This window comes from Choloepus didactylus, chromosome 3 (assembly GCF_015220235.1).
Source record: "Choloepus didactylus isolate mChoDid1 chromosome 3, mChoDid1.pri, whole genome shotgun sequence".
In the NCBI taxonomy this organism is placed as follows: domain Eukaryota; kingdom Metazoa; phylum Chordata; class Mammalia; order Pilosa; family Megalonychidae; genus Choloepus; species Choloepus didactylus.
This window is the reverse complement of record NC_051309.1, coordinates 102643077-102669422: the sequence shown is the minus strand read 5'-3', so window position 1 is coordinate 102669422 and position 26346 is coordinate 102643077. Positions and strand designations below refer to the sequence as shown.

Genomic DNA, 26346 nt, shown 5'->3' with positions numbered 1-26346 from the left:
CTAGGCTGTGTCTCCTTTGAGCCTGGTTCTCAGAACCCCCTTAAGACTGTAAACAGCAAATATCCTTTAAATAACTGTTTTCTGTATAAATCAATCACAGTTGGCTTCTGTTACGTGCAACTGAGAAACATGATGGATAAATACACAAAGACCCAACTGGTCCTCTAAGCAGAAGTAACTGTTTTCTCTCATAAACTTACATTGCACTTTATCAGTATTACTTCTATGGTATTTATCTTACTGTTTCATCCTGTATTACACTTCGTTATGCATGTCATCTTCCCCACTACACTCTTCATTTCTTTAGGGTGGGGTGTCTGTCATTTATCTTTGTTAAGTATAAGTAACCTTGAGTCCTGGGTCCATGCCTTCAACACTTTCCACCTGATCTTTTTCACACATTCTTTCAAAAATGAACGTAACACTGTAGGTATCTTTTCTCTGACTCAGGGAGCTGCTCTAAATTCTTCCTTCTGTACTTTTATTCTGACAAGTTTTTGCCTTGGTTGGTCCATTTCTGGATTTACCTCTATGACTAACTTATTTAGAAAGCCCCTAGAGTCTCCCCAAGATTCTGCCTGTTAGCTCGCACCCTCACAGCCATGTACCAAATGCTCTTTGTTCAACCCAGGTTTCCAGGATACCATATCCCAATCTGAATGAATCAGAGAGTTGATTTCCTACTACTGTCATTTCCCTGCCCTCCATATTTCTGTCAATGATTAGCTGCTTACAATTCTTCAACGGCTCTGTAACACAATCTATATGTTATCTAAGTTCCTGACAACAGAAGGATCTGCCCTAATTCTAATTCCATATCTTACCACCAACCTCCATGCACCCCATGTTCCAGTCATAACATTCTACTTCTAATCACCATGCTAACATGTCATCCTCTCTCTCAGCTCTCTTCTATTCAACAGAATTTCATTGAACAGCCAATATATTTTGAGCACTGTGAGAGGATAAGGATATCTAGATTAAGAAAACGTCTCTATTCTAAAGAACTTAAAAGTTTAGTGGGGAGGCTCACACAGAAGATTTCATTCCAATTATTGTGATATATTTTGAAACAAAATTACATGTTGATAAATATGTATACACATATATCTTGAATTTTACTTTTTAAATTTCGTCCATATTTTTGTAAGTTTTCAAACTGATGTGCAATGCTTGGATCACACCTTTAACCTCATATTAATATTTGACTTTTTATTAATACTTGGTCTATAATGAGAATTTCTGTAGTAGAAATATATTTCTAAGACCTTTTTTACATACAAACACATAATTTTGAAACCAAACACTTACCACCAAACAATGATTATTGTAAAAAATTTAAAATCTCAGAATTATGATACGTTTTCTTGAGAGTAAAGAGGGACCAATTTTATAGCAAAGGAAAAAAACTGCAAGTGTATAACTAACAGTCCATTTACTATTTTGAAATTAGTACATTTTGACCATTTTCTGGTTTTATAATTAAAGTTTCTCCTGCCATTTAGAGTAAAGACAATTTCAGCCATAGGAGACACGAATGACCAGTTCAAGTTCAAGGGTTCACTGCACATGAATATCCATAAATACCCCTTGACAGCCTTGGTAGTATAATGAACTTTGCAATTACTCAGCAGGCCATCACCACAATACATGAACATAATGCTCCTAACCAGTCAAACAACAAAACATTCTACAAATAATACCAACCAACTGTTACAGTTCACATAGGGCTCTTGGAAACCAATTAAATTTCAACAGTTCCTCTTAAACCTTTATAAGTTTGCAGGGAGATGTGCTTTACTGAGCTCTGCTTATGGGAAATAATTAATAGAAAAAGGTGTTGGCATTATATACAATTGGGAGATGCCAATTAGCAAAACCCTCCTTCAAAATGACACCAGTTAATTCCAGCATGAGCCCTCCCAGGGAAATAGTCTCTCTTTTAAACAAATGCTAGTGCCTTATTGTCTTTAGGAATGTCTCCAATCATCCTATATAAAACCTCCTGGGGAAATGCTTCTTGCCCTGCCAGCCTGTTGCCTCTGCACTGAAGTGATGATGTTCTCCATTAAATTAATTCATTCATATAATAGCGTGCTTTCCTTTATCTCAGGTGGCTCTTCCACTATGGAAAATTTACCTCTATGAGACAATAATTGACAGAGTTGGAATTATTAATTAAAAAGTAATACATAGATAAAAGGTCCGTTATCCCTTACAAAAAAATATATAACATATAGAACAATATATGTGCATAGGTGCAAAAAGCAGGCATTTCATCTACCAATTTAATTATCTGATTGGCCTGGATGTTAAAGTACAAGACTGAATGTGAAAACATTTATATTCTATTTGTGATCATTTATTTTAACACATTTTCCCAATCAATAAGTTAAATACTGCTGATGTGCAAAGTACATTAGAATATAGGTAACAAGTAAGTTCAGGATTATTAACTTCATAAATAGCCTCCCTATGCTGTTTTCATCACAATGGGTTTATTGTTACCCTGGACATCTTCAGAATAGGCTTGACTTGATGGCTCAGCATTTTTCACCCAGTTCAAAAGGACAGATGAATAATAAACCAAGCAGAGTTTCTCCCTTAGAATCACATTCTAAGTAAAAAGCATGTAGAATCTGGTGATGAGAAACAGAATGAGAAATGGAGAAATTTTTCCATGTTTCACATCAGAATACTTAGTTTGTCTAACATTACAGATTCCAAGAAATCAATCCATGAATCAATTGGTACTTCTACTTCTAACTTTACTGGGGATTTCTAAATAAAGTAAAACACGTAAGAAAAAATGAGTTAATTGAGAAACACTTTATTCTATATTTGGAAATATTTATTTTCATCATGTTTTACAAAACAAAGGCTGGTGACCTTAGAGGAGTGCTATTCCTTTTACAATGGGCCTTAGAGAAAGAAGCAATAACATGGCCTATGGATGACTTTAAATATTTAGTTAATAAATACCTGTCTTTCATTAAAAAAAAAACACACAGACTTCACATTTCAGAAAAATGGGATTCAGAATAATCATCAAAATTACCATTTTTATCTAAAATAATACAAACATTACAATTAAACGTTTAATGTTATCTAAAAATATATGAACATTAATGGAAACTTTTCTCAGAGAAACAAAAACATATCTGGAGTAAGAAAGAAATGGTAAACTACACTTAAAAGCTATTTTGTAGGAAGTACATGTTCAAAGGTTGCACCTTTTTTTTTTTTTTAAGGAAAAAAGTAACTAAGCATACATAGCAGTTTTAATTATATAGTTTTCCATCTCCTAGTACGCTATTCTTTAAAAATGAAAAAAGTCTATGCTTTAATATCATGAAATGGTAATGTGCATCTGAATATAAACTTACTAAATATACCAGAAATATACATTACTTCTAATACAATTGTACAAATTTGTTACAACATTGAATTGTGAGTATTTTCATATCCTTTAGTATATATGTTGAAATTCTGCCTTTGAATAACAAATGCTGTATTTAAGTATACTGAATTCATTTTTGTTATCATAAAAATAATCAGTCTTTTAACATTTTAAAAGTTAATAAACACATCCATTTTATGTGGTAAAAATCACATTTTCACATCTGAAATATGAAGAAAAATTCAATGTGCTATATTCAACTTAGAAGTGGAAAAAAGAAACTTTTGAATAATCACTAATTTAAAGGTTTACTATTTATTGGATAGGTTACAGTCATGAGATAAGTTTTCCAGATGTCTTTATTACAATAACAGCAAACAGTTATGACAAACTAATAATTTGGTCATTATGCAAAAAGCCTGATACCTCTTTAAACATGTACAATATTTTGTATATTGTATATCAATATACAAAACAATATCTCTTTAAACATATACAATATTAACTTTATATCTGGGACAACTACTTTGACTCTGAAGCCGAAATTACCAGCCAGTTGCATGTTCTAGTTGCATGGTCTAGTTAAGTGAACAACTAGCAACTGAATGTCATGACCTACTATTCCAATAATGCAATTATGTATTTACCTTTATTGCTAAGGGAAAAATAAATTTATGAGTGATGAAAGTAATAATCAAGGCATTAAATGACATTGAATACGACCCAAGGAAAAAGAAACTAAAACTGCTGTGTGCTCTTTTTTAACTGAGCTTAAAATAAAGTAAGAATATTTTTCTTAAACCAACAACAAATAACAGCTTGAACACAGATGGGTAAGGAAGCAGTGAAGACAACAGGATCTAATAATCCCTTTAACACAGAGCTTTGTTTTTTAAGGCTTATGTTAGGGACAGGAGTTAATTGGACTTGTGAAGAAACCACAATTTCCTTGAAGGAATGAAAGAGGAAAAAAAAATGCTCTGCAATTTGAGATAGCAAAAAAAGTCTCACCTTTAATCTGAATGAAGGGGTAGAAAAGATGCCCTCCAGAGTTCACAATCACAAACAACCCTAATGCAAGTGTGCAGCCTATAATCAGACTATTTGGTCCAAAACTTCTGAGCTGGGAACTAACTTTTAATAAGTTTCCAGTTAGCACTGTGCTTAGGTGCCTGGTAAATACAAACCCTCCTTGAAAGAACGCATCCTCAACCAAGGACTCAATAATTCCTTAAGTTAACGTTTCAAGAAACTTGAGCTCAGAATCACCAAATCACAAAATCCAAAACGTACAAGTCGAAGTAAGAGAGAATCAACAGATAAAACAAGTAGCAAAGTCAGACATGCAAAATCTGAGAAATTTAACAACCAGATGCATAATATGCAACATGAATATCTTCAACATGTTTAGGAAAAAAAAGAGGTACAAGAAAATATAATTCTTATTATGAAAAGTTGCCACATTTAAGAAATTATCAGACAGAAATTCTAAAATAAAAAAAAATTAAATTAAAACAAAAACCAGCTAAATAACATAAGACATACAACTGAATATAACATTAGTAAATTAGAGTATAAATCTGAAAATTTTAACACGATAAAGTACAGGCATACAATAAAGAGTTGATTAAAAAAAACAGAATAAGTAAAACAACTTACATCTAACCTGAGCCTCAGAGAGGAATATAATAGAGAAATAAGGAGGAGATAATATTCAAAGAAAAAATAACTGTTAATTTACCAGAACTAATGAACAACATGAATTTACAGAAACATACTGCACAACATAATACCAAGCAGACAACTACAATAAATCCATGTACTTAAAGTAAGAACATTTTTCTTAAACCAACAACAAATAACAGCTTGAATACAGATGGGTAAGGAAGCAGTGAAGACAACAGGCATCTTTGTTCGTGACAACAACAAAGAAATGTTAATGTTAGAAAAGTTGGAGAAGACTATAAAGAAAAAGACAACATTCGTAAGACTGAGGTCAGTAGGACTATGGATTTTGGAGTATAATTATTGGTATTTACTACCTTTAAAATATAAAGCAGTTGGTCAAGAATAATGGGTTAGCATTCATTCACTCAACAAATACTTCTAAATAATCTACTATTTGCTAGGTACAGCAGAGAGTAAGTTTGAAATGGTCCCTACAGTTTTCAAAATTTCAAGTATCAGGCTCTGTTTCAGGACTTTTCTTTTCATATAGGTGCTCCTATTAAAGCACCACAACATCAAAATGTGGTTGATATTATTTCCATTTAGTTTCCAGTAGAAATCTAATATTTCAATATATTAAGTCACTTGCCTAAGGCAAGGAATCTGACATCCGCTTTGATTTAATGACAAGAATCTGAACTTGTGGAAATGGGTTCCACTGCCCTAGGCTATCAGAGACTCAACAACTATGGATTAACTTTATTGAATAAATTCCAAAAGGTACAAATTAGTGACAAGACCACATAATAGCATCCTGCACTGTGCTTTGAACACAGTAGGTTTCAATACATAGTTATTTAAATGAATAACCTATCACTACCAAGGCTATATGAAATCAAGTCAATTTTTGGATATGGTTGCCTGGAAATCTTTTCAAAATTAAGATCCCCTTCACAATCCATTCATAATTTGGATATAGTACACTGAGATTATTTTAAAATTAAAATTCCAAGAAAAGAATAATGTCTTTTCCTAATTGATAGTGCCTTATGGAGGTTACATCTAAATATCAATAGCCTATTTAACTAAAACAAACAAACAAAAAAAATCTTAAACATACTCCAAGAGAGAACAGAGATTTTTTTTTCAATCTCCACTAAAATTTAGAAAATGATAAAGAAACTGGGTATACTATCAATTTCACTCCTAGTTTTTCTTATCCTATAAATCAGTGAATATTTTTTATATGAATTAAAATTATTAAAAGAAGTGTTTGTTGAAGGCTTGCCATCATTGCTTCTAGATCTGAAGCAAGTTCAAGGGTATCTAACATGGGAGCTGAAAACATTTTACCATACTTAGGTTTTGTTGGCAGGCATGTGTTTGTAGGAGAAGGTAAAATCTCTGAGGAGGGCGAAGAAAGGTATGGGAGGAAAGCTTTGGGTTTGAGTGTTGAAACTTGAAACATACTAGGTTTCATTTATTTTGAGTCCTTTGGGCTTTTCATTGGAAATGGGAAATACACTCATATTAGGGAGAATAAAGTTAGTTGTTAATGTCATTATAAAGTAGATATACTGTGTTTATGGAGTAAAGCAAGCATTTGAAGTTTTTCTTCAGTATGACTTTAGAGTACGGTCCTGCTTTAGGGTAGTTTACATTTCCTATATACCTAACCTGAGCTCCAAGGCATTTTTGGTAATCTATAATACAGTCCTTTCTATAAAACATTAGATTGTTTTCTCTTCCATTTTTGCTAACCTATAAATACAGTCTTTCCTATAATACATTAGATTGTTTTCGCTTCCTCTGTCATAAGGATAATAGACCTTATATTCATATTTTCCAATTCATCAAAAAATAGCAGTATATATCAATATTTTAATAAAGTCACATTTTACAACTCAATTCTCATAGTCTTTTTATAAGCTCAAATTTCAGAAAACATGATGGCACAGAAATGGATTCTGTAAGTACATGTACTTGTAAATAACATGTTTTTTCCTTGTTAATGGAAGGTGACTTTACAACTCAAGACTGGGCTTATCATGTCAATTTTGTAAAAAGCTTCAATGTAAACAAACGAGCAAAGGTCTCCTACAACATCAATACAATTTCCTTCAATTTCACATTTTCTTTCAAATATTGAACATCTGCCAATATTCACAGGAAAAAAACCCTGATCGTGCCATACAATTATAAATGATTTCTACTACAATTCAAAAGCACATCCTAAGAGGTGAGAAATGCTTATCGTTTAGAAGGTACTTAATCAATGAGGCTAGAAAACATCTATTTACTAACAGTGTACACAAAGATACTTTCTAATAGGTGCTACTATGACTTGTTTCCAAATTGGGAGTTTTTGTCCTTTCTTTCCAATAAAACAAAGTGCCCCTTTAAAAACCATATGGCCCTGTGCTCCAAGAGAGGTTTCATTCAGCATCTATTTTTAGACACAGTTTTCCTTATAAAATATACTGCAGTTGTGAAGCTGAATGAGCCCCCGTGTTTCTTGAACAAAGCACCTCACCATCTAACAACTTCTCTACAGCACTGCTGGCCCACAGTGCCTGTCCTGTTCCTTCTTTCTCAGTGAAGAAGATGTAAAAAATTATTGATTTTTTTTCAAGTAAGCTATTTTTCATTTATTTAAAAAGTTATTTTTTGTGAATACTTATAAAAGAGAAACTTTTCCTACTGCTCATATAGCAAGTTTATATTTATCTCCTTTTGATATAACATGCTTTGCCAATAACACTTGAGAACAGACTGATTCAAAAGAGCAAACATCTCTGTTTCAGCCAATATTCACACAGTACCAACGTTGATTTTAAATTTCTTAGGTAGAGTGGTAGATTCAGAAATATTCTTTTTATGCTTTCATAACTTACATATCTGTTCTTTAGACTCTTTTGTATGTATAAAATATTACATATTTTTAAAAAATTTTACAGACTCAATACCATTGTTATATAAGGAAGCCAGTAAGAAATGAACTAGTGACTTTGGGTAGACCGACGACAAATCACAGAAGGACAAAAAGGGCATTTGATATATACAAATCAGCATCTATTTAGTTGTATTAATGTGATGAAAGAAAAATAATGAGCAGTTGAAATTTAGAGTATTTAATTTGAATCAAATCATTGTTTTCACAATAAATACCTGATAAGATCTGAGCAAGTTTTTCAACCAGATGAACTATGTAAGGCCTGAATTTAGCTGCTGGGTTAAAATCCTCTTGAAAATCTCTATACCATAGCTACTCCACCAGCCAAATCAAATAAGGCTTTATAAACACAAAAACATGCAAGCGGACACATATCACCTGTACTCGTCACAGGCATTCTTTCTTGGCCAAGTAAATACTGTCCCTTCTTCCATTTTTAATATAAATATAGTTGAAAGAAAGAATTACAAATAATTTATATTTACCATGATATTGCTCATGATATTTCAGAATCAACCACACCACGAGTCACTTTTTATTCCTATAGTGTAACTTATGATTGGAAAGGAAGAGAAAAAAATTAAAATTAGGAATGTGTTATTTGTTAGTTAATCCCACACAATCCAACACTTGCACCCACACGTAACTGCTTCTTTAAATGTACAGCATTTCTTCAGGAATATTCCAGCATCTCACAAGCCAGTGGCTATAAATAAGATAGCAAGTGTTTTCATCAGTAAAATGTATCCTTTAGGGCAGGGTTCTTCAATCCCATAATACTGACATTTAGGTCCAGATAATTCTTTGTTGTGGGGTACTGTCCAGTGCAATGTAGGATGTTGTGCAGTTTCCCTTGCTTCTACTTACTAATGCCATAACACTCCCCCTCCAGCAGTAAAAATCAAAAATGTTTCTAACATTGCCAAATGGCTTCTTGGGAGTCAAAATTGCCACTGGACTGAGAACTATTGATTTAGGACAATGGATTTTGGTTTTAGCTGTGAATTTAAATTAAGACAAGCCAAGATTTTCTGGTTAGGCACAAATATATAATAGTCAAACTTCATTAATATGTAATAAAATATAAAGTGCATAATTAACATCCAAGTTCATGAAAATTTATACTTTTTTCTTATATGACATTTACATTAAATTTTATCAAGGTACCAGTAGTGGAAGTAAGTATTTCTGATTTTCCAAAAATATCACCCAATTAAAATGCTTCCTTTAGCCATATTAGGAAGATTTATTTTGGTTTTGGTCTGGCCCAAAATGACTGGGAGTAAGTACAGGAAGTTTTATCTGAAAAATGAACATGGACCAAGCCTTATAAATTGGCCCTGGTACTATTTCCTATCATAGCTCCTGTTTGTTTACATTGGAGTTCTTATAAATTGGGTGTTACTTCCTTTCCACTAAATTTCAAGGTATTAACAGCCAAGGAGATGTTTTTCTGACTTGTCCCTCCCTCCTCTTCTCCCGTTTCTCCTAAATAAATAATGCATTGCTTGGATCACAATTTTAAAAATGGTCCCCAAACTTCAAAACTACTGTTATGAATTTATTTTACCTAAACCCACCTTCACACTTGAAAGCATAACAGTCTCTTTAAAATGTAAATGAGCAAAATATGCATCTTCTAGTAGGTGCCCACTTTCCAAGAGAATCATTTATCTAGTCATTTCACAGCTAAAACTTGCAAATTCTTAAGTAAATCGGTTCCATTTACTTTGATTTCCTGCCTAGGCTCTTTCTTCCAGAGAAAATATTACACTAATATTTTTATCCATTAAGCACTCTTAAAATTAAATGTCCCTTTATAAACTAAATTTCTGACCCTCCAAAAAAGGGGGGGTGGGAGACACAATTAAAGGAAGGGCAGATTTATTTCATTTCTCTGGATAAAGTTATACTTGTCTAGTTTTAAAGAAGTATGGTATTTCTATTTGACTTCCATTTGTTTGAATTGGTATCTAAAGAGGAAAACAATTGGCTTTGTATGCAATATGTAACAGTGTCTCACAGTTACAAAAGTATCCTCGACCAGTGAACTTTCCAGTGAAAAAAAAAAAAGTTCATGCACCCCAATAGCACATTCATTATAATTAAACAAAAAGATTACACAAACACTGCTGACAAGGATTATCAAAATAGAATGGTGGCCACCTACCCCTTGCTATCCCATTAATTAGTATGGAGTCTGAGGTGCCAATTAACAAGAACCAGCAGTAAAGGATCAGTAAACACAGCTCAAGCTGAACTTGAAAATTAACTCTTCCAATTCAGGTCCCATTTCTTAACCCTACTATATTGGTTTGTCTATACCACCCAAAATTCAATCCTGGACTGGTTTCTTCAGGAGTTTTGAAAAACTGTTCATATAATTAGATAGAAATTTCAGTTGTGTGAAATAATTCCAAAAATAGTTGCACAAAAAGTTCACGTAATTCCATGAACAAGTGGTCATTCAATATTTCACAGTGAAGCAAAACAATAATTCAGGTAATCTCAGTGACTGAAATACTTTCACATTATAAATAAAACAATAATTCAGGTAATCTCAGTGACTGAAATACTTTCACATTATAAATCACAAATTTGTGATCGTTCATGTATTAACTCTGGCAAACAACTAGAGTACTGTGTGGTTTAGTAGTAACTAGTACCCTCCTGGATACTATATAGCACTTTAGGGGCCTGAAACCATAATTTTGAAAAGTCAGTGGAGTAAATGGCTTCATTATTTGTTTTCCGGAGCTATTATTAGTTACTTTTAAATTTAACCATTCACTCTTTTAAAAGAAGAATACTTTCCAAAAACAATAAAGGTATTTCCATATAATTCCCAACTCAATCCATAACTGCTCTGTTAACAGTAATAGTATTCTGGAACCTAAAATTATTTATTTTTTTAAAAAGCACTCTAAATGCAAATTATCAGCAAAAATAAAGTAAACATATTATTTGTCACGTGCACAAGTGACTAACATTCTTTAATAATTATTTTACATTCATCTTTAAATATTTCAGTTTAATTTTTATTTAAAATTTGCTTTACTTCATGGGAACTGATTTTGTCAAAGAAATAGTATTTTTCTTCAAAATTTAGGGAGGATTCCCCCCCACACTGAAGCCTTTTGCATTGGTTTATTCATTTCACAACAATATTTTCTTCTTTGATGTAGATAATGAATATATCTAATCTTGCTAAAGTCACCACAACTATAGAGCAGCTGTTAAATAAAAACACTGTTTGCAAATTCTAATGAATAAAACGTAGAACACCTGAGCATTAGAGAAAGACACATGCTAAGGCCGTTTCGAGGCCAAATTCTCCAATGGCATTATAGTATACACTCTCAAAAATGGGAAGAATAACCTCACAGGGTTGCTGAGAGGTTTAAAGAGATATTCTTTTTTTTAAAAGGTCACCTTGAAATACTGATGTTAAGCAGTTAAGACCCATTCATCAGGCCAGGAAACACCTCAAACACGACCCGTGACCGGCAGCACTCTAAGACCTACTTTGGTGTCACGCGTTCGGTATGTCTGGGACAGGACCCAAACAATCGCGTTTTTAAGACGCATGCCTGGTAATTCTAATACAGGTAATATATGGCCCACACCAGTAAAGTTCTGAGATATGGGCAAGGCGGGTTCCTGTCTTGAGGTCTGCACTTTTGAAATGCTGGCTCTCACACTCTTTTGGCTGCGTGCCTCATCAGAACCAGGAACCCACGGAGCCAAGGGAATGTGGCTACCCAAACCTCACCACCCCTTCTTTTAGACCACAAGCTCTATGCTCGGTACCCTCAAACTCCCTTCCCGGAGAACCACAATGCACAATCCAAGGCCCAAAAGTTGATCAACAGCACCTGGTTGCTGGCTGTGTGAGACAGAGCCTGGCCCAGAGGGCTTGGATGTCCACATAAAGGCAAGAGAAGTCCCTTATTTTATAGTCAGAGGGCAGGAATTAGAAGAACAAGGGTGGTGGGCCATGGGCCAGAATCAGATCCTTCTTTCCCAATGCACAGTAGTGCAGCACAGAATTCAATGAAACTGAGACTTCTAACTTGTAACATGGCCTTCTAACCACAGTTTCATTTGAAGAACTTTAAAGGGCAATGTGTATAGGGAGGGGACTATTGGCCTGGTTTCCTGAAGATGAGGAGAAACTTTGTGGACTCTATCAGATGTATAGACAGTGGGGTTGGGAGTGGATACACAGCTGAACCATGAGTGGGGATGAAAGTATATCCCTCTCATACAAAGGAAGAGAAAATGAGTGTATTCCCTGTGGCTTTCTCAAATGAATTCAAAAGATTAAGGCTTCTCTAACCTTCCCCTGTCTGCCCAGTGTTGCTGGGTCTCCTAGAACAAATTAGAGTTTTTTCTGGAAATGACAATCATTTTGAATTTGTGCTTTTCAGTTATTTGGCATACACTACTGCTTTACATATATTTTTCTAATTGTGGGTAAGACGATATATCTGTCAAGGTAGGAGGATAATACATATCTTACTTAACAGTTTGTTACCTTAATTTACAAGGTAAATTGTAAATTATCTTGTAATTTAAATATTTAGACATATATGGTATGCTGTTTTCCATTTGTACGAAGTCAGGGACAGACATGGAACACACTTCGCAAACACTGTGTTAAAGCCTTTCATTTCTGTTTTTCTCCTTGCCCTTTTCTTTTGGTGCTACAATCTATCTATAATTGCAGATAAACAAAAAGCTCCCCCCAAAATTTACTTCCTGTCCCCTTTCAATGAGGGTTGAAAAAATGATACATATTGCTTCAAATATTTGCCAATCTCTGTCATAGTAGCAAATGACAAAATCATGAAAACAAATACCAAACTATTTGGATCTGTAAGGTTGTAAGAAAACAAAGAAAAAGGAAAACAAATAGTGAATATATTTGCCATAATCAGGGAAACAGACACACAAACCTGGCTTAGAGATCCTTACATATAAGCAGAGAGACAGAATCTTCACTTGAAATAATTCCCTACACCTAACAAGGTACCAGGAAATAGAAGGCATGCAGTAATTATTTGTTGAATGAATCGACAAATGACCAAAAAAAAAAAAATGAAATGATAAATACTGTACTGAGATGATGCCATTACACTAAGCAATACTACTCTAGACCTAACACAAAGTCCCAACTCTACTCTAGAGTCTAAAGCAGCAGTAGTGCATCAAACTTGTTGGTCTCTGGACCCCTTCACGCTATTAAAAACTACTGAGCCCAAAACTGATGCATCAGAAAGGCAGTGCTTTCTCCCCAAAAACTGGCATTCTGGAACTGGCTGCCAGAAATCCTTGGTCCTTGACTTTTCTGTCACATGGCAATGTACACAGTGACTTTTCCTCCTTTCTCTTCTGGATTACACTGACTATCAGCTTCTGGCTACTTCTCATGGCTTCCTTCCTCTCCATGTCCATTTTCCTTTACTTATAATACAAGGATTTCAGCCATATTGGATTAAGGCTCACCCTCATTCCTTTTGGGCACCTCTTAACAAATAACATCTTCTAAAGTCCTATTTACAAATGGGTTCACACCCACAGCACCAGGGGTCGGGACATGAACGTGCCTTTTGTGGGGGACATGATCCAATCCCCAATGATCACCACAGATTATCAACAAAAAGATTATAAATATTTGGAGACTCTCAAGCCCACAGGGGCAATTACAAGTTTTTCAAAATTTTCATTTTCACTTGAAATCTCAATTTTTGTCATTGGCACATAGACTTTGTTATTTTCCTTGAAGTGACAGGCTTTCTGAATTTGTTTCCAAAAAAATATCTTCCAAACTCCCAAGTCTTGTCATAGTTTGTCTATGAGTCATTCTTTCATCTAAAGATGAAATTCCATTAAAAAGGAACTAGTTCAGCAACAATTCCTCCGGCAAAACCCCGACCTCTGGATTGTAGCAGAGGAGCAAAGAGTACTCCCCATTTCATCACACAGAATACTAAAAAGGCATGTTCTCAAGGGTTGGGATTTAATAAAATTGATAAATTTTATTACTTTATAAAGGATATTTTTAAGTGAAATATTCATTTTTCTTTTTGTCTTCAAGTGCACAGCAGTGAAAAAAAGTGACAACTGGTATGTCTTGGTACAAATACCTTGTTTGGTGCTGTGACGCCAACTGTTTCACCTAACATTGCTTGTGAACCATCAGGCCAATGTCAACATAGTGAAAAATGCAAATAACTACTTAGCATTATCACAAAAATCATTTGAATTCACAGACGCCCTGAAAGGTTCTCAGAGACTCCCAGGCATCCGTGGAACACTTTGAGGGCCACTGCTCTGACGGGCCCTGTCCCCACAGAACAAGGAGCCCTCTGGGGACAAATGGACATGCCCCACTCCCCAATCCACTGCCCTTCTGGGTGATATGCCATGTAGTGAAGAACCATTATGTTTTTAGCAGAGCATCTTCTTTAAAGAGTATTTCATGGAAAAATCACTGGGAAATTCTGACATTTCAAAAAGGCACCAGACTTGAAATCAGGAGATCTGAGGTCAACTTAACCACTATGACTCCAATCACTTAATTTCTAAGGATCTATCTTATGTGTAAAAGATCAAGACTAAAGATGGATAAAGTTCCTTTTGGAATTTTGATGACAATTATAAAATCAGATAATGGTCATAGCATTTTACTATAGATAAAACAGTGAATTCAATCATCCCAAAACCATATTATACAGACTGGTTAATGGAATTTTACTTTATATAAAATGCTATATAAATTAGAAAAGAGTTCTACCCAATTAGTTAATTATTAGTTCAAGTTCAACATAATATAGTAAAATTTAAATAAATTTATCAAGTTAATATAGGTGAGTTGTTTTATTTATTAAATCATGGTAGTTGAACACCAGAAAAGACCGACTTTATTAACATAACTATTCTTAGCCTTGAATCTCCACATCCTGAGTAGATTCTATCAATTTTAATGTACTAGTTTCTGCATTTTCGTGCTAACACAACATTTTCAGAATCAACAAATATTTATACTACTCACAGAATTTAGAATTAGAAGGGACTTTAGAATTGATTTAGTAACAGCATGGCAAATATGGTTAGAAATTACTTGTTTTCTCACTGTTCCATTTTGCTAAAGCTGCTGAATGCAAAATACCAGAAATGGATTGGCTTCTACAATGGGGATTAGGTTGCAAACTTACAGCTCTAAGGCCAAGAAAATGTCCAAATTAAGGCATCAAGAGGTAGATACCTTCTCTGAGGAAAGGCCAATGGCATCTGGTGTTCCTCCGACACATGGGAAGGCACATGGCCAGAGTCTGCTGGTCTCTCCCAGGGTTAGCTTTTCTTTCTGCTGCTTTCTCCAAAATGTCTCTGGGTTTCTGTCTTAGCTTCTCTCTCTCAGCTCCTGTGCATCCTTGCTGGTTTCTCCCAGGGCATTTCTCTCTAAGCGTCTGGGGGTCCTCTCTTAGTTTCTCTGGGGCAAACTCTTAGCTTCTCTCCTGGTTCTGGTTTCAACGGCTGTAGATACAAAGTATCTCTGGGCAATTTTTCTCTAAGCATATCAGTATTTGATGGCTCTGAGCTCTCTTCAAAATGTCTATGCCTTTTATCCTCTCACAGAGGATGCCAGTAAACTAATTAAGACCCACTTTGAATGGGTGGGGTCACAGCTCCATGGAAATAATCTAATCACAAGGTCCCACCCACAACTGGGTGGGTCACATCACCATAGAAACAACCTAATCAAAAGATCTCACCCATAGTAATTCTGCACCCACAAGACTGGATTAAAAGAACATGGCTTCTGTGAAGTACATAATACGTTCAAACCAGCACACTCACCTGTTGCAGAATAATTTATTCATTCACTTAACAAACATTTATTGAATACTTACAACCTGTGCAGGCACTGTATTAGGCACCAGATATACACCAATGAATAAAACAAAGTTGCTGCCCTTATAGATCACTGTATTCTTTTTTCTGATACAGACATAATTTAAGAATTTTCAAAACACTGCACCAAGAAATTATTACTAATCAAATTTAAACATCTTTATTTAAGGCTATGTGGTACCTGACATGATGTTAGACACTAAGGAAATAATAAAGAAATAAAAGACAGTATTTTCCACAATTCTGCATTCTAATTAAGGGAAATAATACATATATCCATAAAGCAAATATATAATATAAACAGTATAACAAAAATGCTAATTCTATAATATAAAATAAATATAACAGACATAGACTTCAATGATGGTTGGTTGATGACTTCAAACACTACCTTTTTTCTAATCCATCACCTTTTTACCCTTATTATTTTCTTCTATTCCCATTTACCCGTAGTACTAGTCCAGAAGTTTACATTTTCCAATTTTTTTAATCATCTCTAAGATCATCTTTAAGTCCTTGTCTTTAAGAACACTGTTTGCTTCCATGTATATAGAAAAAGTGAATACATAAATTCTGAGAAACAAGGAAGCCTCAGTACCTGTTTTCGCATGCAATTTAGTCATTTTCAGAGCAGGAACAGCTAGCCTGGGGAGGCACCTCCGCATGGGGTGGGCTGTCTCATATGTGAAGCCTATTCATATGGGTCCTTTAGTATTCACCCGTACCTGTAAGTCAGCCAACAAAGCAAATGTCCATGTGTTCTCAAAGGAAAATCAGATAAAAATAATTGAATCCAAAATAAAATGAGTTGGAGGAAATACATGGGAAATTAGCCTTGCGGGGCTCAAACTAAAAAATACATCTATAAAAATAAAATACTAATCTAATTGGACAGATGTATACTCATTGTTTTATGGGAAAAATAACTTTTGAAAACCATATTTACTAAATCTGTTCCTCTTTCTAGAGTATCATCCTAATTCACCTCAAAGACAACACGAAGTTTTCTCAGTTGAAGAGTTATTTAATGAAAAATTGCATAACATTTAATACTAGACAAAGACATGCACCAAAAAAAAAAAAAAGCAACACACAACTCCCCTTTTAAAAAGTATTTTCAACATTTCCAATGCTATTGTAAAGTTAGATCTCTCAGGAGCAGTCTTAAAATGCTTTCTTATTTCTGACTGACACCCATTTGTTTTTATGGGACACAAGGTTAATAACCTGAACTACATTGCTTATTAAGAAACTCTTTTCCCAGAAATTGTGTCCCTGCCTCCAAATACTACTGCATATATAACATCTTTGTGTAAATACTTATAATTTAGTCTGCATTACAAAAGTCTACATTTAAAATGTAGTAATGAAGGACAGATGTTTAAAACATTGGGTCTACAATGAAGTTGTAAATACTGCTAGCACAGTAAACTCTGTGATTCAATTTAGTCTGTTTATACAATAGGGGGTATTTACACAGCTGTAAAAGCACCAAAAATTACTGCCCCTATGCCAATATTAATTCAAAATCAATATTAATTAGAAGCAGCATAAGTACAGTCATATCAAAGTACACAGAGGCAAAATTAAGTGTTTATGCTTAAGACTAGAAATGACTCATACAAATATGTCAAGAATCAAATTCTCTTGGATTCATAACACTGTAACTTTTGAAATAGTTATTCACAATTTACTCACCTGTTACCTTGGACAAATTACTGCCTTTCTCATTCTGCCTAAAATATACATCTTTCCATGGAATTACCACCTCTCCTTTAACAGATCTAAGGTTCGAGATATGTTTGTACATTCAGATACAGACTTTAGTCTCTTAGTTCATTAACTGTCTAACAGATTCTGGAGAATACTAAAACCTTTTTCATGAAGTATGCATTTTAACTTAACTTGTGAAGAACAAAAGAGCGGGGATTTTTTTTTTCTTTTATGTGGCTAGCCACCTTTAAAGTTATCCAAAAAGGACATCTCAGAATGGGGAACCTGAACATAAAATTCGTGACTAAAGGTTAAAGTCCACTTTTCCAACTTACCTAAGAAATATTTCCATCTATATGTTAGGTAGAATATATGAGGCAATAAATAAATAAATAAATAAATAAATAAATAAATAAATAAATAAATAAATGGCCAGATGCCACTCATTATCCATTCTTCCCTTCTTCCTTAGAAACAGAATCCTGGTTTATTTCAGGGCAGTAATACATCCAGATTAAAGAGAAACAATCATGGTGTGGCCATTTAATTACGAGTCAGCCAAAGAAATGTAACCACAAGTGGGAATTCTTAAAATGATTCTTGGAAGGAGGTACTTGTCTTGGAAGTGTGCTTCTATGATCTCCCTCTTACTTCCACCTCTCTTCCTGATGCCTAGAAACTGGATATGACAGGTGGAACTACAGCAGCCAAAACAGACAATAATGTATCTTTGAGGATGGAAGCCACATGCAAATCTGGGGAAGAAGAAAAATAGGAAGTGACTGGGTTCCTGATGGCTATGGAACTTCCACATCATCTCTGGATTGCCTAACTCTGGACATGTTTATGTGAAAGGGAAATAAACTTCTATTTTATTTTTCTGTTCTTCCCTGTCTCTGTCACTTCCATCCAAATACAATTTCTAAATAACAGAGTACATAAATCAATATGATATATTAAACCCCAGTGCCTGATATATTATGTCCCAATGCCTGATGAGGGCGACCTTACACTTTCTAACAAGAGAGAAACTGTCACCCCACTTTGATCGATACCGACATCAAAACTAACTTTGGAAAAAATTTTCCTTAGCAATTCACTCATAAAACATAAGGTAAAGATGAATCATTGTTCTGGGCTGAAGGTTGCCCTCATGGCTACCCAGCAAAGGCTATCTCTCCAAATCTCTTGAGTCTAAAGAGTTGGTCTCTGGAGAAGAGGTAAACAAATCTTCATTTGACCCAATTCCCAAGGAGCAGAGACTCCAAACTCCATTCATTCCCTTTGGAAGTTCAACAGTATTGGAAATCAGGTCCTGGATGGCCCTATAAGGGAGAACTGGTTCCAAATATAGTGGATAACTGGGGATGGAACTTTCTCCAAACCCTGACCTGACACCACCCCCAGGCCCTTGCATACAACTCCTACTTCAGGAACAACAGCTGATCTCTTACACATAACCAAACACATATTTCTGTAAAACAGAAGACTAAATGGCTCTCAATCAGTTAGCATCAATTAGCCTGAAAACAAAGGAAATTTTTTAAAATCTGCCATAAGTTAATAAAGCCTAGCAAAATAAGCCTGGTTCCACGTAGCAACAAGGTTCATCACAAACTCACTTTATTGGGTAGATAGCAATTGCTACAGCAAAACTTTGGGAAAGTACCCTCATTTATTTTAATTCATATGTACAACTATATAAAATATTTATGTATTTTATATATTGGACTCTTTTTTTATATATGGATATATATATACATACACATATATATAAACACTTAATACAGTAGAATCTCTTCTTCCCAAAAGAGCTAACAGTAAATTGAAGTTGGCTTCACAGAATTGCATAAATCTGATATTTAACAAACCATTTGTGGTGGCTATGTCAATATACTGGAGTATAAAAGTAAGGCAAAGGAAGCATATAGTGCACAATTTTTTCTTTCTCCACTGGACTGATCTTTATTACATTTTTATATGATAAGAAAATAAGGTTACATTAAAAAATTAAGTGTCCTATCAGTATCTTTTGGAGAACCCTATTGATTTTTCCATACCATCCCAAAGTTGAAACCTATTTGTTCAGGCATTTTATTATGAACTATTTCAGCAATGCCAAAAGGATTAATCAAATATAATTAATACCCATTTAGCCACCATCAACATTAGAAAGAAAAATTTAGATATATAACTGAAGACCACTGTGAACCTAATTCCAAACCATGCCCCCTCATTCTCCTTTCAGAGGTTGTGATGGTTAGGTTCACATGTCAACTTGGTCAGGTAATGGTACCCAGGTGTCTGGTCAAGCAAGCACTGGCCTAACCCTTACTGCAAGGACATTTGTGGCTGGTTAATAAACCAGAAGGCTGGCTTATTAAATCATCAGTCAATTGGCTGAAGCTGTGACTGATTACAGCAACGAAGGGCATGTCTTCCACAATGAGAGAATGCAATCAGCTGGATTTAATCCAATCAGTTGAAAATTTTTAAGCAAGACAGACAGAGGACCTTCACTTCTTTGGCTGACCAGTGAAGCATTTCCTGAGGAGTTCATCGAAGTTGCCAGTTTCTTGCCTGAGGTATTCATCGAACACATTCATCAGAGTTGCCAGTTTGCTGCCTGAGTTCACTGAACTTCATCAGTGGAGTTGCCAGTCTGCTGTCTGCCTGATGGAATTTGGACTCGTGTATACCCACAGTTGGGTGAGACACTTTTATAACTCTTATATTTATAGATATCTCTTGTTGATTCTGTTTCCCTAGAGAGCCCTAACTAATACAGAGGTAACCACTATCCTGCTATTTCTGCTGTCTATTATTTTCAGGCACATTTTAATGCTATGGCATACTCAAGTATTCATAAGCCATAAATACTATTTTGTTAAAAATTTAAACATTCTTCTTTAAATAGTATTACAAATGCATGTGTCCTTCAGCAACTTACTTACTTTGCTCAAATTAAGTTTTAATGACTGATCAATATTGATAAATATAGGTCCAGTTCATTAATTTAACTGCTATATATAACTAGATTGCATAAACATACAGCTATATATGTATCTACTTACTGTGGATGAACATTTAGGTGATTTCATTTTTTTTTTCTATTACAATGTGGTAGTGAAGATTGGTATAAATGTTTCTCACCATAGAATAATGATTACTCACCTTCTTCCCTGAATCATTCCACAAAAAATCCAAAAATATATACAACCTAAAATTCAGGGAAGAAGTTATTTAAATATTACATTTAATTGCAATATTTCATGGAAGCTTAATAACTTTTAAATGCTAAAGTAATAAAATGCTGAATAGAGATTTTAATGGTCAGGGAAATAATGTAGCATTTGAGGTTTCCACTTTAGTAAGTGGGATATCCTGTTTTTACAGGTTGAATTCTCAAGTACTGAATATCTCAAATTCAACAAATAAGAGCCAATCTTGACCATTTTCCTTAAAAAATACATTGTTCCACTGATCCATTTTTTCAAATATTTATTATATTCTTACAGAAAATTTCATAATTATTTTACTGATATATTCAGAATAAGAAACTAAGAGCATCAGAAATCATGTTTTAAAGCATGTATTAAAATTTACTTGTGTTAAGAAAAATTAGATTTAATTTTGTGGTTAATAGCACAGGTTTTAGAATATGATAGCCAGCCCTGTTTTGTAGCACAGCTCCTCTTTTTACCATCTATCCAACTCTGACTTCATTATTTATATGAGTCTCAGTTTCATCACCTCTAAACAGGGATGATAAACCTACCTCACAGATTTTATTTTAATGAGATTTAAATAAAATAATGCATGAAATCTACTTAATGTTGCTGCTGTTTTATTTTTATTTGGTGGGACATAGTCTGAATTTAGAGTTTAGATGCCGACATACAGTTACATGTATTCTACTGCTACTAATTCCCTCCAGCCATGTAGTGCACCACCCGACTTATACAGGGGCAACTTCCCGAGCAATAGTTCAAACCTGGTCTATATTAAGGGTTCTGGCACATGCAAGCATGTCTGAATGTCTGATGTGTGGTGTGGTGTGGGTGGGGAAAAAGAAAGGGAGAAGGAAAAAAGGATGGGGGAGACACAGGGCAAGAAGGAGAAGAACAAAGTGAGAGGGGGAGGGGGAGAAGGAGAGAGATTGACTGATTTTGCTCAGGGAATGAAGCTATAACAGAATCGAAAAGTTACTAAAAGCAAAATTTCAGGGGAGAACCAGGATCTCTAGGGAGAATTTAGCCAAAGGGAAGGAACTAGATGCGGCAAGTTAGATTTGGCAATAAGATCAAAAACTCAGAGGAGAGTAATACTTCTGGTCATAACTTGATAAATGTGATCCACCTACCTTGATAGCATGTACACCCAATAAAGAAAAGAGGTAAAGCCAAAAAACTTGACCTCATAAAACCTCTAACACTTTAGGACTTAAGAAAACATACTGAAACCTCTCAAAATTAGAGGAAGTAACCACAGGAAGGCAGCTATTCCTTTTCTCACATTGCACTCTCAGGGTCCAAGCCTCAAAGAGGACTGGTAGGTTCTGGATACACCCCAGAGTCTAGAAAAGACAGGAAGTCAGTCTGGAGGGACAGGAAAGACCAGTGGTCAAAGACAAATTGCCATTATCAACAGTGACAGCAAAAAGCTAACAACTGAAGCATAGTGAAAGACAGCCCTCATCGAAAGTAGCAACACCTCCCAACTAAAGGGACCTGCTCAGCTGAGGACAGGCAGGACACTGAGGACGGAGGAGTGCTGGAGAAGGACAGCCTGGAGCTAAGTTACGAATGGCAGCCATGGGGAAGGGCCAGAGTGTTGACTCTGAGAGGCAGCCTGTTCTGTGTGTAAACAAATGTAAAAACAACGAGGATTCTCAGAAATACTGTAGGAAGAGAGAAACCTGAAAAGGGGCTTCAAAGTTCCGTATTTGAGCACCTGGAAGTGAAAGAGCTTAAGAAATATGAATATACTAATGACTAAAAGTTAATAAGGGATGAGTAATATTACAAGGAGAAAATTGGTAGGATAAGAAATCAATAAAAATCATAAAATTCCTGGACATTAGAGCCAGCAGGCAAAAAAGACATAATAGGTATAAACCAGGCAGATATTCAAATTTATAAGCACTAACATAAAAAAGAAGACATATACCCTGACAAAAATTAGCTTGAAACATCAAAGGCCTTTTGAAAAGGGAAAAATCCTTTCTTCTCATTATTCCTTTACTTTTGTATTGTGAAATATTTCATAACTGTACATATTCAGTAACAGTATTTTTAATGACTACCCAGGTTCATAACAGCCAACTCACCTGGTCCCTGCCTGGACCCAGCCCCCTCCCTTCCACTGGAGGTGGCCAACATATTCAATTTTGTTCTAGTCAATCCCTTAATTTTCCTTATAGTCTGATCACATACATGTGCATCCATAAAAATATATTGGAATCATGTTATATGCACTTTTGTGACTTGCTTTATTTATTCAATATTATGTTTTGGGAATTCACACAGGTTCATGATTTTATCTGGGTTCGTTCTTTCACTACCATGTTACTATTCCACTGTGTATAGATATTCCCCAACTTATCCATTCTGCTATAACAGGCCATTTGAGTTGTTTACAGATTCATTTTGTTTGTTTGTGTTCTGCTATCATATACAAGGCTACTGCAAAAAATCTTGTACCTATCTCCTGAAGCACAGGAGCAAGAATTTCTGATTGCAGTGGCAGCTTGGATTTATGGCTCACCAGGACTCAAAAGCAACAAGTTTGGCTGGTGATGTCTGAAAGTTGAAGCCCACAGTACATCTTTATAGATTGAGAAAGGGTAAGTGAATGGGGTGGGTTAAAGGTAAAGAAAACCTATTTGATAAATTCACTCCATTCAAATTTTTACAGTGTTTTATATAGTTTATATAATTCTACATAACCACACCATCATCACATTACCCATACAGTGTAAGAAAGATATTCAGTAGTTTATTTAAACTGGCTTGTATTCCTTATAAACTCTTTATGGATACCAACCCAGCTTATGAAAATCTGTAGGAAAATATTACTTTTATATATGTAGTGATTGAGAATTTTTATGTGATAATTCAGTGGTTCCCAAACTAGACTCCCACATAATTCCACAAGCTCAATACAGGTGTTCTCCCACAATAATCATATTAAATTCTTTTCTCATTTTTCAGAAACAACTAAATTAAATTTATAAAATTTTCTCAATATTAAATAACACTCTGCTAAGACTTTTTTCTTAAATGATTTGCACCTGCTATTCATTACTTCTGCTAGAGTTTGGTATGGGTTAACATCTAGTTACATAATCATTTCTTTACGTTTTCATATATTATAATCAATCAAATCAAGTTTAAGAACTATTCTGGTAAGGTCAAAACACTTGACTTTTTAGTCTGGGATCTTCACCCAATCCCTATTTAATTTTAATTTTTCCATCCATAAAATGTTCATACTTGCTTCAAAGCAATTGGGGAAACAAAGAAGTTAGAAGAAACATGGGGTGTGAAAATGCTTTTAAGTATAAAACATTTTATAAACAGGAGTTACAATTTATAATAACCTTGAGTTATAGCATACTAATATGGGGCTAGAACAGTCACAGAAAATCAACAAAATTTGTAGTGGTCATTTTATCTATAGTTTTTATTTTTCCCATACCTAGTCTTTTATTCAAACCATGTTTGTTAACTAGATTAAAATTTATTTGTTTGACTGTCATTCCCTTCCCTTACATAATTTCTAATAAAGTTCCTGAAAAGCAGAGGAGGCAAAGGTTAAAAAAAAAAAAAAAAAAAAAAAAAATCTACAAACTTCATAATTCATCCCTAAGCAATCTAAACACATTTATTTTTTATAAAGATGTGACCTAAATATTCATGCCATCCCAGTGTTATATTACAACTAAGGATAAAGTCTATTAGATTCTAACTTAAATCAAGATTTGTACAGATTACAGATGAAGATTTAACCTGTTTCAAAAACATTCCAGAGTATAAACAGCACAGATTCATTTGGACAAACATATACTCCTAAGGATTTGTTTTATCTTGTTGTATAAAGAAACCCTGCTAGAGTTACAACAGTGAGAAAAATATGAGTGAAAGGAAAATAACATACTAAAATTAAGATTGGTTTTCCCTGTTTGTGAATATCAATAGTCTTGTCTTCCTCATAGAGAAGGGAGTTGTTGCTCTCTGGTTTGCATATGTGTTACATTTGGAAGCCTTCTGACTACTGTGCTACTTCTCAAACTTTTAGAGATATATAAGGGTAGGAAAGTGAAATTATCTATTTCAAAATAAAGTTGTACACTATAATAAAGTTTTTAGAGCCAGAAAATTCTTGGTTCCAAGCCTACTCCCTTACCTTCCAAGCTGTTGGATCTTAGGCTTGGTTATTTAGCTCTCTGAATGCCCATTTCCTCATCTTTAAAATAGGGATAACAACAACCACTTCACATTATTAGTATAAGGGTTAAATGAGACTATTGTCATATATACAAATACCCATAGCATAGTTTTGGCCAAGTCAGCATTAATTATAAAACAAGAGAGTAGAAGACTTTAGGGGGAATCGTGAAAGATACTAATAGCACTTTATTGTATGAGTTGCTTTTATTTCCAGGCATTTAATCTTTGAGTTAAAATGGGAAACTTTTCCCTCAAAAAGAATTTTCTGAAATAACTGGGGGACAGATGAAAGACAAAAAAGTTGACGTTAAAAAAAAAGTCAACTGGGTAAGATAGATAATTGTCTGAGATGCAACAGATTGATTTATGAACAAGACAAAAAAAATAACAATAATGAAAGCAGTTAGGGAGAGGAAGAAGGAAATGGGAGAGAGAAAGAAAAGTGAATGGGAAGGGGAAAGGGAGAGGAAGAGAAGGAAGAGAGAGAGGAGAAAATAGAAAGGGGATTACTGAGTATGCATGATCACAGGCTGGGTGGGTGATTCCTTGTTGTCCCTGGTCAATCTGTTTGTTAAACAGCCCAACATCGAGAAAGGAGCAGCCTCGTAAGTGTGAGAATTGAAGGGCAATGTACAATTGGCCATCTCTGTATACTGCATGACTTAACAGTATTTGTAAACGCATGATCAATCTGAGGTATGCTTTCTGTCTCTAAAAGCATCAGTTAATGGTTATTAAAGGTTAATAAGCAGAAATGTGTATTATCAAAGATAATATTTTATTAAAATCTAAACAAAATGAAAAAATGATTCTCTACCTTTAAATTAAGAAATTGAAATCATGTTAGCATAACTATCACGTTTCCTTTCTACTAGATGGAATATGCCATTTAAGAACTGCTCAAGTTGACCACAAAACCAGCTCCCCATGTTATGAGTTCATGCTTTCAGCAGACACATTTTAAACTAACATTATGCTTTGGAAGCTGTACCAATCTACTTTAGGGTCCAAGAGCAGCAGAAAAAAAAATCATTCTAAATAATTATTTGCCTATTTCTGCCAATAATAATTTACAAGAATTGTATGTGAAGCATTAATGAATAACTCAAAAGAACATCTGTATTGTATCTTGGCTCACTTAAAACAAATAAAAAAACTACACATTCAAAAACCTACACATTAAAAAACTTAAAACAAATAAAAAAACTACACATTCAAATTAATTACTTTGGTAGAATGGTGTG

At 34.4% G+C, this 26346-nt stretch overlaps 1 protein-coding gene across 8 annotated transcripts in view; it reads right to left on the bottom strand.

Moving 5' to 3' along the window:
* The window catches only part of BMPR1B (bone morphogenetic protein receptor type 1B), a 427170-nt gene that overhangs the window by 119943 nt on the left and 280881 nt on the right, over positions 1–26346 (bottom strand). Inside the window, exon 1 of one of the 8 annotated variants that reach the window (XM_037830291.1) lies at positions 16537–16552. The exons of the other annotated variants lie outside the window; for them this stretch is intronic. The gene's annotated coding sequence lies outside the window, so the exon portion shown is untranslated. Of the gene's footprint in view, positions 1–16536; positions 16553–26346 lie in introns of those variants that run through there. 8 annotated transcript variants of the gene reach the window in all.